Source organism: Chlorocebus sabaeus, chromosome X (assembly GCF_047675955.1).
Source record: "Chlorocebus sabaeus isolate Y175 chromosome X, mChlSab1.0.hap1, whole genome shotgun sequence".
NCBI classification, from domain to species: Eukaryota; Metazoa; Chordata; class Mammalia; order Primates; family Cercopithecidae; genus Chlorocebus; species Chlorocebus sabaeus.
Window position 1 is genome coordinate 131,306,249 of NC_132933.1, and position 12,825 is coordinate 131,319,073.

Consider the following 12,825-nt stretch of genomic DNA (forward strand, 5'->3'; position numbering starts at 1 on the left):
TGGCTCAGGTACAAAACCTTGGAGTCAACTTTAACTCTTTTCCTTCTCTTATACCCCATAGCCAATCCATCAGCAAGTTTTACCAGCTTTGTTTTCACAATGAATATATTTATAATACGACTTTTTCTCACTAGCTCTATTATTACCACCCTGGTCTAAGCCACCACAATCTCTCACCTGGATAACTGAAATATCCCCTCACAGTTCTCCCTGCTTCTGTTCTTACCCCCTCTAATATATATATACACACACACATATATATGTGTATATATATTATTATATATATATATACACACACACACACACATATATATATATATTTATCTTGAGACAAGGTCTTGTGTCACCCAGGCTGGAGTGCAGTGGCATGATCTTGGCTCACTGCAACCTCTGCCTCCCAGGCTCAAGTGATCCTCCCACCTTGGCCTTCTGAGTAGCTGGGACTACAGGTGCACACCACCATGCCCAGCTAATTTTTGTATTTTTAGTAGAGATGGGGTTTCGCCATGTTGCCCAGGCTGGTCTCAAACTCCTGGGCTCAAGTAATCTGCTTGCCTCAGCCTCCCATAGTGCTGGGATTACAGGTGTGAGCCACTGAGCCTGGCCGCCTCTAATTTTTAGCACAAGAGCCAGAGTGATCTGGTTAAAATATGATTTAAATCATGCCATTCCTATATGCAGAACTCTTCAATGGTTTCTCACGTCACTCTGAATAAATCCCTATATCCTTTCAAAGATTTGAAGGCCCTACATGATCAGGTCCCCTGTTATCTTTGCCTACTGCTCTCCCTTCGCTAATTTTGTTCCAGCTACCTTTGCTGTTCCTAGATTATGCCAAGTATAGTCCCATCTAAAGACTTTCACCCTTGCAGTTTCTTCTGTCTGAAATGTTTTTTGCCCAGATATTGTCGTGGCTCACTCCCTTAACTCCTTCAGGTCATTACACAAAGGCTTTCTTTGTAGTAAATTCTTCCCAAGCTTCCCTATCCAAAATTGTTATCACAGTTGCCCTCAATACTTTCTGTTCTTTTTCCCAACTTTGTTTCCCCTCTGAGCATTTAGCATTATCTTAAGTACTTACACTTCTTGTTTAACACCTGGACTTCCTCCAAATATAAACTCCATTAAAAAAGGGCAATTCTGCCCGTTTTATGTATTGCTTTGTCCTCTGCCTAGAATAAGACTTAGCACAGTAGGCACTCAATAAATACTGGTTATGTGAATGGATGTTGAACAAACCATCAGCAAAGAATACAGGTTGTAATCTTAATTAGCTGATTGTTGTAACTTGAAGAAGTCTATGAATCCATGTATAATACATTATTGAAAATTCTGTTCTTTAATAGGCCATTCCTTTTGGTAGATAAGAAAAATTTCCTTTTATCCAATCTCGTTTAGTACTACTTGCACTGAGATTGTCTTAGTGCACTTAACAGTTTAAATTTAAATTTACAATATGCCTGGCAAAAGTACATTAAATCTGTGTCAAAAGATATTTATGCTAATAATTATATGAATTATGAATGAATGTGTTGAAATCATAATTCTTTCCATAAAAATAGAATGTGCTAAAATAAAAGGCCATTATGAAAGTATTTTTGATCTTCTTAACCATGGCGATGCACGCAACAGTATTCTGTTTGGCTATGAAAGATCCCTTTTTCAGACATTTGCCTGAAAAGACCATTTGTCTTTCATTCTGTCCACAGATGTTCTGTTCAAACTTCATTCCCCACTCTTTTGGATGGAGAAGTGTTGGGGGAGGGTAATTTGGGTCATTCTTATTCTCAGATTATCAGAAGGACTTATTTTAATTGTGAAAAAAATCAGTTTCTGTGTTACATTTTGAAAGCTCAGCTACTATTAAATTCTCAAGTTGCAAATTGACACACTTATGGAAAAATTTGCAATCAAAGTATTCTCTTGTTGTAATAATAGCATTTTCCTCTTACTGTAATTTTCTGCAAAGTTCCAAGATTTCTTCAGTGACTAGTCAAACCAATAGCTTCTTTCTTATACATAAGAAAAGAAGGTGCTTAACAATTTCAAACACTTGGGATAGATGATAGCTGCTTCCACATATATTTTTTTTAATAAACAAGTAAAACTCTTCGATATTTTAAATATTTTACAAAAAATGTTTTCTCTTAACTTTCTAATTATTGTATGTAGGAAGAAAAAAGTAAATATATGGAAGTGGGGTAAGATGACAATAGAACTAAATATTAAGTCAAAAAATTTCCACTTATAAGAAATAACAGCATAGAACTTAAGTCTGCTGTTGTTGGCGGTCTTCCTCATTCTGGTGCATGAAAGAAAAACTTGGAGTCAATCAGGGTGAAGGATGTGGCACTGCACACACCGTAGGTCTTTCATTAGAGTGGGATGAGGTAGCTCTGGATTCTGTCAGTCAGGTCGACCTGATTTTTTTTTTAACTTTTATTTTAGGATCGGGGTACATGTATAACTGAAAATGGCTCCACACTTACTCAAAAATAAGCATGCTTTATAAATATAAACCAGTAAATAGCAGTCAAATAAGAACAAAAAAACAGTAATTGGGAAGAATCTAGAGAAGGTCAGTCAAACTACTTAGGCTGGGCAGAGTCAATGTTCCATCAAAAAGAATGTCATATGTATCAGATTCTAAAGGAAAGATGTGATTGACTCTTATGCAGGATCCCATAAGGTGAGTCTTCCTGTTCCTATACAGTGGTAAGGTAGGAAGAATGGAAGTGATTACTTGGAAAATATTCAGGAAGGCTAACACGAATCAACACCCTTGGGAAATAAGAACTGCCATCCTTAGCTCAAAATAATCATCATTTACTGAGGGATTATTATGTGTCAGGCACAATATTAAGCATTTATAAGTGCTTATAAGTGATATAATTGATCCATTTAAATCCTTATAATACATCTGTAAAGTGGTTATCATTAACCCCATTTTAAGGAGAGGAAACTGAGACCCAGAATGCATAAATAAGATGTTCAGGATCACACAGGTAGGGGTAGAGTCAAAATTAAAAGCCAGGTCTGTCAACCCCAAAACCTATACTCCTACTACATGCATTACTGCCTCCCAAGTAAGTATTATGTACTCATAGTAACAGTTAGAGAGAAAAAGGGCTTCTGGCACTAAGACATCCATTTATGAAAACCTCTCATGACAGGTGATGCAAGTACATTGCTATGTGAAAAGAAAGGATTCTCCAAAACAGAAAGATACCAGTGAGAAAAACACTTTTATATCAACGGAGATAATTCAAACCAATAACATCTCATCAATCTCTAATTTTCATGCTTTGTCAATTTTATTTTAATTAGCAAGTTATATTGCTCTGTGGGTACACAAGTTTCTCGGCAACAACTTATAATAATATGTGCATGAAAGGAAGGCTCATGTTAACATCTTAATTTTGCAAGTGAGACAGAAATTAAGGTACAATAATATTATAAGGCCCAGCCTAAGTAGATGGAGATGGGACTGCAATCACATTTCAATACAAGCCTATTAACAGAACTCAGTTCAATTAGAAAACCCTGTGCCAATACTGATGAGAAAATCATGGATCCAGCCTGCCTTTTGACTAATTCTTTACTTTCTTGAGCTGATTCATTGTGTTATGCCATTTTCCACCCAATACACTCCTCAATACTACACAATGCTTTGAGATTACTTGGCTCACTTTCTGAAGGAATGGTTTTTACCTACTACATTAGTTCTATGAAGGCAAAAACCATTTGTTTAGGTCACCACTCTATACTCAGCTCCTAGCACAGGATGTGACATACAATTATCTGTTGAAGGCATGAATTGAATAGTTACTCACCACCTATGTGTGGGACACTGAGGTACGGGCTATGAGTCATGGCTTCTCATATGCAACCTGTCAGCACATCCTGTCCAGTTACCTTCAAAACATATCCAGAGTCCAAACCCTTTTCACCACTTCCACTTTAACACCCAAGGTTAAGTCACTCTCATCTCTCATTTGAATTGACCAGATCCTATCTTGTCTCCCTGTTTTCACACTTACCCTTGGCCCCTTCAGTCTATTTTCAATAAATCAGTTGGAGTGATACACTTAGAATGCTTATTTTTCAGCAAGAAAGGAACACACATTACCAGTGCAGCAACACCGTGGTAGGAATCAGGAGACCTGACTTCTAGTTCATATTTCAGTCTATATTCCAGCTCTATGACTTTGATCAAGCTACTGAACTAGTCTTGACCTCTATTTCCTCAACTGCAAAATCAGGGATTTGGACCACATGTTGTTAGTATGCCTCATAGAACAATAACTTTCCATGATCATAATTTAAAAATGAATGGAAAACCAGTTAATGATAACCAATGGAGACCTAATTACTGATGTTTTAGGAAATATTATATGTATACCTGTAATCAGTGTCAGTCTTAACACTGAATGCTAGATTATTCATTGAAAATCACTTAGTTTATGTTTGAATTCCACCATGTATGGAAATAACTTATCACCAGCCATATTAGATACAGCTATTTTGGGGTGCCTGATTGATGTGTACAATTAACATAGATTTGCACTTGAGACAGAGGCAGAAAGTTCTAACAGGTGAAAAGCAGAACTAGGGCAGCTCCTACTGCTGACACTTCTGTTTGACAGTAACTGTTGAAATCTAGGTGTTAGAGAAATAAGAGTAGGCTTGCCTGTCTTTTGTGACAAAGAAATGTTTATAACCAGAAAAAATGGAGAGGACCAGATTTGCTACCTGCAGGCTAATGAATGACAAGGAAATAAACTATATGTAAAATAAATAGACAAATAAATAATATAGAAAGAATCACCTCTAATAGAGATGCATGAAACCCAAGAATCTCAAATGAAGTCACAGTTACGGTATGATTGATGATTCTGTCAGCAATGATGTGACTGAATCATATTTACTGAAAAACTTTTCTGGTGTGGACTTAATGGTTTTGTTTGTAAAAGAATCTGAAATCAAACAGTTTTTTCTGATTAACTTTATTTTTAGGTTGATTTCTCTGATACAACGTACATATTTTCTCATTATGAAAGTCTTTGTCAGTATAATTTGTTCCAAGAATGCTAGCTTTTATCTAAATATCTTTATCATATTAATACTACATTTGTCAAAGTCTTATTCTGAGATTTTTGTGCTTATATAATAGACAAGCTCTCCAACACAACTACTTCAAATGTTTCCACATCTTGTAGTTTTAATAGTTTTCTTGATTTAGAGACTTTTTTCATAACAAATATTTTTCAAAGAGTACTGTATAAAAACAGAAGTTTAAAAAGTTTTCAAAAGTCACTATATGCAATTTATTTTATAATAAAATAATTGAGATATATAATTCAGACTGTTCCTTTTAATACTGAATTGTATAGTAAAACATGATTTTAAGACTAAAAAAAGGAAAATTGGTTTTATCTAACAGAAAGGGAAAAAGAACTTGATGGGGAGATATTTTAACTTCTGCGCTTGTAGCAGGAATCAAATCATCATTATGCTGTCAATTTAGATGGCATTTTTCATAGTCCTCTCTGCAGTGCTACACTTGTCTTGTAAATGAGAAAACCGAGTAGGAGAAAGAAAACAACTTATGCAATCTCAGATATAAAAAAAATAAATTTCTGGAGGGCTTGATGTTTGCTGCCACTTCCTCAGAACTGGTTACCTCAAATGCACCTAGATTACATTTTGCTTATTCTCAGCCCACTGGTGAGGACATTTTGGTAGTATTGTTGTTGGAGGAAAAGTATACTATTTGTGCACTATCATAGTGCCAGACACTGAATCAGATCTTTACATATACTGTCACCACACAGAGCCAAAGCTTTTACCCAATTATAAAAATATATATGATGGAAGGTACAAAGAAATAGAAAATACAATATCAAAAAACATTCTATAGCAAATGAAGAAGTGTATTTCATATGGCTGTTTCTTGTAATAACCATATGATAAAAATTGAGGACATTATTTTAAAATGCGACTAAGTGAAGAAGATTCAACATTTGGCTAAGATGTATTTCTCAATATATGCTTTGGTAAATTAAACAAGTAGGCTGTGGAGATGATACTCTCATAGAGGTAGGCTACACTCTTGAATCCACTCTAGATTTATGATAATTTATGATTTTAATTTTACCACTGAACCTCATACATACAATCAGTAGAGAAATTTTCAAAGCAGGTTTTACACAGTAAACACTGATAATGGCCACAGAGAAGGAAACCTCAGTTTGGTAGTTTCCTATTGCATCAATTTAGCTAAGCTGGAAGGAACTATGTGTTTTAGAATTATTTTGTCTATATGGTTCTAGTTTAGGGTTGGCCACTACGTAAATTTGTGTCAGTTTTGGAGAATACAAGTAAAGCAGCAGCCCTTATGCTCTGAAGGTCAGGGCAAGGTGTCAGTCACTGCTGCAGCTGATACACATTGTTTTACTTTTCTGTTGGCTTGCCTTACTGGTGTGAGTGCAATAGCCAGGTCTACAATTCCTTCAGCTCCAATCGGATCTCCTCCTTAAGCACCTGAGTATTGGACCATGAACCTGTGAATCTCCATGGAGAAGGGTACCAGCTTCTTGTTGAAGGTGGAGGAAATGCTCTGGTTTGTGCTCATGGGTTCTAGTTTGTCTTGTTCTTCCTCACTTCATGTCCAGATTTTCTTCCCAACCACTGGCTCTGCTGAGGCATCTTTGCCAGCTCCTTAACTGAATAAGATCTAGTCCTTTATTCCATGCCACTTAGAGATTCTAGTTCCCTGACTGAACTTCAACGGATATACTCATTAATGCCCAAAAGAAATGCATTCTATTTTAGTCCTAGAAGGCTTCCTGATTTGCTCATCAGGAGATAAATTCCCTTACATGCAGATTAACTAATTTTCTTTCTATACGAAGTTAAGAATAGTTACTATGTGCTCAGCACAGTGGAAAGAATTTTATATACAATGTATGATTTAATTCTGAAAAAAAAAAAAAAAAAAACAGGTAAGTAGTCTTATTCCCTTTTTGCCTAAGAGAAACTGAGGTTCAGAAATGTGCCTAGGTTCTTATAGCTGATTTAAATAAATAGCTGACTTAAATATACAGCTCACATTTTATAACTACAATAATATCCTTGGGCATCTGAATTTTAAAAAAGGCAATTCTCTTCTTAATGCTGAACTCTTATCTGGAGACTATCAGACACAAGAACCATTATGTCTTAGGACCACTCCAGATTTATGAAAATAAAAGAAACCATGGGAAGACAACTTATTCTCCTGTTTACTATGGCAGGAAAGTTTACACTAATTTACCTAAAATCAGTCACATATAAAGAACATGGGTTTGAAACACTGATCTATTTCTCAGCATTTCAGGTTGTTCTGGATTGAAGTCTATTAGGATCCTGTTCCTAAATTACCCTGATATTTGTAGAGATGTTAAGAGACAGATTTAGCAATATCATTTAGAACTGAGACTCTAGGTTGAGCTTATGCACTTTGGCCCATTGCCAAATGCTGTCAGAGTCAAAACCAGTGAAAAATCCATAATGGCTGCAAACAATTTAACATAGTTCTTAGAAAATTTATCTTTAAAAAACTAGAATCTAACAGTAACAAATTATTGTACCTTAATGTCATTTATTAAGAGGAAACTTCGGACAATTTTAGTATATACAGAAAATCATTATATCCATAGTTTTGTGGAAGCTGAGAGTGCTGAAACCATCAAGGGGGTAATATTAATAAGTTGTGGGAATTAAGTGAAGAAGATAATTTGGTACAGGTTACGACCTTCAATCAGAATAGGCTTTAAAGAATTCTAGGGGTAAGATAATTCTACTTGTAGTTTTATTAAATTCGAGATATTTGATTAAATGAGTTATGGTGGCAAGGTAATATGAGTAGGGTGATTATGGGAGCAAAAAAAAGCCAATTGCCTACAAAATTTGAGGACGTTTTCTGAGGCTATAAAGCTAGGAGACAAACATCTACAACATAAAAGGGAATGGGGCTTCTTTATGCTCTCTGATCAAAGCAACTAAAGGCAGGTATGTCCCCAAATAGTTTTTAATTACTGAACTTACCAACCAAGCCAAGAGTCTGTTATTGGAATTTATGTATCTTTTCCCTAAAGGCAAAAAGGGAATTAAAAATAAGACTTAAATTTAATAATTTTATAATTCAATTCTACTGCATCATGTTTTACATGGTGCCTCACTAATTAAGCCAAATTTAGTGTTTCGCTTCCTGGCAGTCATTTTCTATCCAGGAACTAGCAGACTGAGACCTACATTTGTTCAAATGTGAAGCTGAAAGGGCTGGCTTCAGTTTATCAGTAATCTGTTTTATACAGGGAGCAAAAATCTTTCTCAAGAGTGAGGGCATATTTGTGAATCTTTTTGTTTGTTTAATGTTCAAATTTTAAAACTTAAAAATTGAGGAAATAAAAATTTCTAAACATTTAAACAACATTTTCAAAATTAATAAAATTGATGAATTTAATCAGTATCTTAGGAATTCCATTAAGTTACAAGTCTTGTACATCAAATCTCTCATAGGCTTCCAACACTTTAAAAGCAGCACAGAACATAACAATGAAAGCAAAATTGGTTATTCCCACACTCAATCAATACAAAAATATTAGTACTGTGGTTTTGCTTCTTTTGTTTTAAAGTATTTCTGTACTGATATTTTGGAAATTTTAATAGTTAATTAAATTTAATAGTTATATAACTATTCAGATATATTTCATTTTGGGCGAGTTTTGGCAGTTTGTATGTTTTGAGGAATTGGTCCATTTCATCTGAACTGATAAACTTACACGCAGAGAGTTGTATTTCTTTAGTATTCTTTTAATGTCTATGAGGGTTGTAGTGATATTGCCTCTTTTATTCTTGATATTGGTCATTTGAGTCTTCTCTCCTTTTTCCCTTTATCAGTCTTGCTAGATGTTCATCAATTTTTTAAATTAAAAAGCTCCATAGCTTTTGGTTTGATTTTACCTATTGTTTCTCCGTTTTCAACTTCATTGAATTCTGTTATCTTTATTAAATCTTCCTTCTACTTTTTTTTTTTTGTTCTTTTTCTAATTCCTTGAGGTAGGGGCTGAGATTATTGACATCTTTCTTCTTTTCTCATATAAGCATTTAGTGCTATAAATTTCCTCTAAGCATATGTTTTTATTTTCACTCAGTTTCATTTTCCTTTATACTTCCTTTAATCTATGGATTATTTAGAAGTATGTTCTTTAATTTCCAAGTGGCTGGAGATTTACTTGTTATCTTTTTGTTATTGATGTCTAGTTTGATTTCATTATAATCAGAGAACATATTTTGTATTATTTCAAGTTCTTTTAAAGTTAAGGTTTGTTTTTTGACTCAAGATCTTTTCTATTCTGATGAGTATCTCATGCACGTCTGAAAATAATGTGTATTCCGCTGTTGTTGGGTGTCAGAAACCGCTGGTGGATAGTCATTCAGTACTTCTGTACCCTTGCTGGTGTTTTGTTTAGTGGCTCTATGAATTACTGAGAGATGGATGTTGAAGACCCCAACCTTAATTGTAAATCTTTCAATCTGTCCTTTCAGTTCTGGGAGATTTTGCTTCTACTGTTTGAATCTCTGTTATATGGTGCATATATGTTTAAGATTGTCATGTCTTTTTAGTGAATTGAACCTCTTTATGCCTGTTGTGGTGGAAGAAGAGAAGCATGACTTTTTTCATGGTTTCTGCCTTGAGAAGATGCAGGTATTATTAAAGTATTTCTGTCATGTTGGGCTAAAGAGAGTCCATTGGCTAAAGAGAGAAGGCTTTTTGAGGGGCTGTATTTTGTTTGTGCCTACTGATGTTTTCAGGTTGCAGGCTTTTATAGCACCCAGGCCAGGTATACAGGAGGCAAGTAAAAAAGCCTGGGAATTCACAGCACTTCCTTGGGTCTAGAGGTCCCTAGCCTGTCTGCCTTCTTTTTTTTTTTTTTGCACCTTTCAGAGTCTTCTGGTAGATGAGTTAATGTATTTTCTCCAGGTAATTTTTGGTTGTGAGTAGCAAGAAAAATAAAATAAAATGTTTGTACTCCATCTTATCTGGGACTGAAAGTTTGTATTTGTGAATCTTTAAACCTTCAAAGAGTAATTCTACTATTAAATACTCTAGTCTGGCCAGTTCTAAGTATACCAGTTTGTGGTGAATGAGAATATGGGGGTATGGGAGGAGTACTGATAGTTGATTTAAAAAAAAAAAAACAAAAACAATAAACCTTCCTAAATATGAAAGCAAAAAGAACCAATTATATAAATAAGTCAGAAGTACAAATGAACTAATTTTTTTGTGGACTAGCTTTCGCCAAAACTGTTTCATATTTATAACCAAGTAAAGCCAATATATTTTTTCTTCTTCTTTTAACTATATATCTGTATCTAGGCAGTGGGTTTCCACATTTTTTGACTGTGGTTCCCTGAGACAGGCCAACAGATCCCTTGGGTCTATCTCTTTATCTCTACTTTTCAATGGAAAAAGTAACTAGGTATACCAATAGACTATTACTCTATAAGTACTGTTGGATATGCATGATTCACAGTATCATTCTTGAAAAATTATAGGTAAATATGAATCACTACATACTAGAGGGTAAAGCAAGCAACCTAAAACAAACTAAAATTGATAGTGATGAAGTCTAATGATAACTTATAATGAAAATAAACAGCAGCTAAAAACTATAGGTTACTTTAAAAAAAATCTCAATGATGTATCAATATAGCATTCTTCCTGAAAACCATAGAAAACTGTGCAATATGAACATGACTGCATTGTCAGGGCTACATGGGAACCAGGCTGATATGGTTTGGCTGTGTCCCCACCCAAATCTCATCTTGAATTGTACCCCACATGTGATGGGAGGGACCCAGTGGGAATAATTGAAGCATGGGGGCAGTTATCTCCATGATGTTCTCATGATAGTAAGTTCTCATGGGATTTGATGGTTTTATAAGGGGCTTTCCCCTCCCCTTCACTCTTGGCTGTCACCATGTGAAGAAAGACATATTTGCTTCTCCTTCTGCCATGATTGTAAGTTTCCTGGGGCCTCCCCAGCCCTGTGGAACTGTGAGTCAATTAAATCTCTTTCCTTTATAATTACTGAGTCTTGGATATGTCTTTATTAGCAGTGTGAGAACGAACTAATACAGTAAATTGGTACCAGTAGAGTGGGGTGCTGATATAAGGATACCCAAAAATGTGGAAGTGACTTTGGAACTGGGTAACAGGCAGAGGTTGGAACAGTTTAGAAGACTCAGAAGAAGATAAGAAAATGTGGGAAAGTTTGGAACTTCCTAGACACTTGTTGAATGGCTTTGACCAAAATGCTGATAGTGATATGTACAATGAAGTCCAGGCTGAGGTGGTCTCAGATGAAGATGAGAAACTTGTGGGGAACTGGAGCAAAGGTGACTCTTGCTGTGCTTTAGCAAAGAGACTGGTGGCATTTTTCCCCTGCCCTAGAGATCTGTGGAGCTTTGAACTTGAGAGAGATGATGTAGGGTATCTGGTGGAAAAAAATTTCTAAGAGCAAGGTGTTCAAGAGGAAGCAGACGATAAAAGTTTGGAAAAGTTACAGCCTGACAGTGCAATAGAAAAGAAAAACCCATTTTCTGGGGAGAAATTCAAGCCTGCTGCAGAAATTTGCATGAGTCACAAGGAGCCGAATGTTAATCACCAAAACAATGGGGAAAATGTCTCCAGGCGATGTCAGAGACCTTCATGGCAGCCCCTCATGTCACAGGCTGGGAGGCTTAGGAGGAAAAAATGGTTTTGTGGGCCAGGTTCAGGATCCCTCTGCTGTGTGCAGCCTAGGGACTTGGTGCCCTGCATCTCAGCCACTCTAGCCATGGCTAAAAGGGACCAAGGTATAGCTTGGGCTGTGGCTTCAGAGGGTGCAAGCCCCAAGCCTTGGTAGCTTCCATGTGGTGTTGAGCCTGCATGTGCACAGAAGTCAAGAATTGAGGTTTGGGAACCTCTGCCTGTATTTCAGAGGATGTATGGAAATGCCTGGGTGTCTAGGCAGAAGTTTGCTGCAGGGGTGGAGCCCTCATTGAGAACCTCTGCTAGGACAGTGCAGAAGGGAAATGTGGGTTCAGAGCCCCCACACAGTCTCCACTGGGGCACTGCCTAGTAGAGCTATGAGAAGAGGGCCACCATTCTCCAGACCCCAGAATGGCAGATCTACCAACAGCTTGCACTGTGCTCCTGGAAAAGCTGCAAGCACTCAATGCCAGTCCATGAAAGCAGTCAGGAGGGGGGCTGTACCCTGCAAAGCCACAGGGGCAGAGTTGCCCAATGCTGTGGGACCCCACCTCTTGCATCAGTGTGACCTGGATGTGAGACATGGAGTCAAAGGAGATCATTTTGGAGCTTTAAGATTTGACTGCTCTGCTGGATTTCGGACTTGCATGTGGCCTGTAGCCCCTTCGTTCTGGCCAATTTATCCCATTTGGAATAGGTGTATTTACCTAATGCCTGTGCTCCCACTTTATCTAGGCAATAACTAACTTGCTTTTGATTCTACAGGGTCCTAGGCAGAAGGGACTTGCCTTGTCTCAGATAAGACTTTGGACTTGGACTTTTGAGTTAATGCTGGAATGAGTTAAGACTTTGGGGGACTGTTGGGAAGTTATCATTCTGTTTTGAAATGTGAGGACATGAAATTTAGGAGGGGCTGAGGGTGTAATGATATGGTTTGGCTGTGTTCCCACCCAAATCCCATCTTGAATTATAGTTCCCACAATCCCCATGTATTATAGGAGGGTCCCAGTAGGAGGTAATTGAAT

At 36.6% G+C, this 12,825-nt stretch overlaps 1 protein-coding gene across 12 annotated transcripts in view; it reads right to left on the bottom strand.

Moving 5' to 3' along the window:
• CNKSR2 (connector enhancer of kinase suppressor of Ras 2) overlaps positions 1-12,825 on the bottom strand; it is a 290,055-nt gene that overhangs the window by 67,989 nt on the left and 209,241 nt on the right. The window lies entirely within an intron of this gene.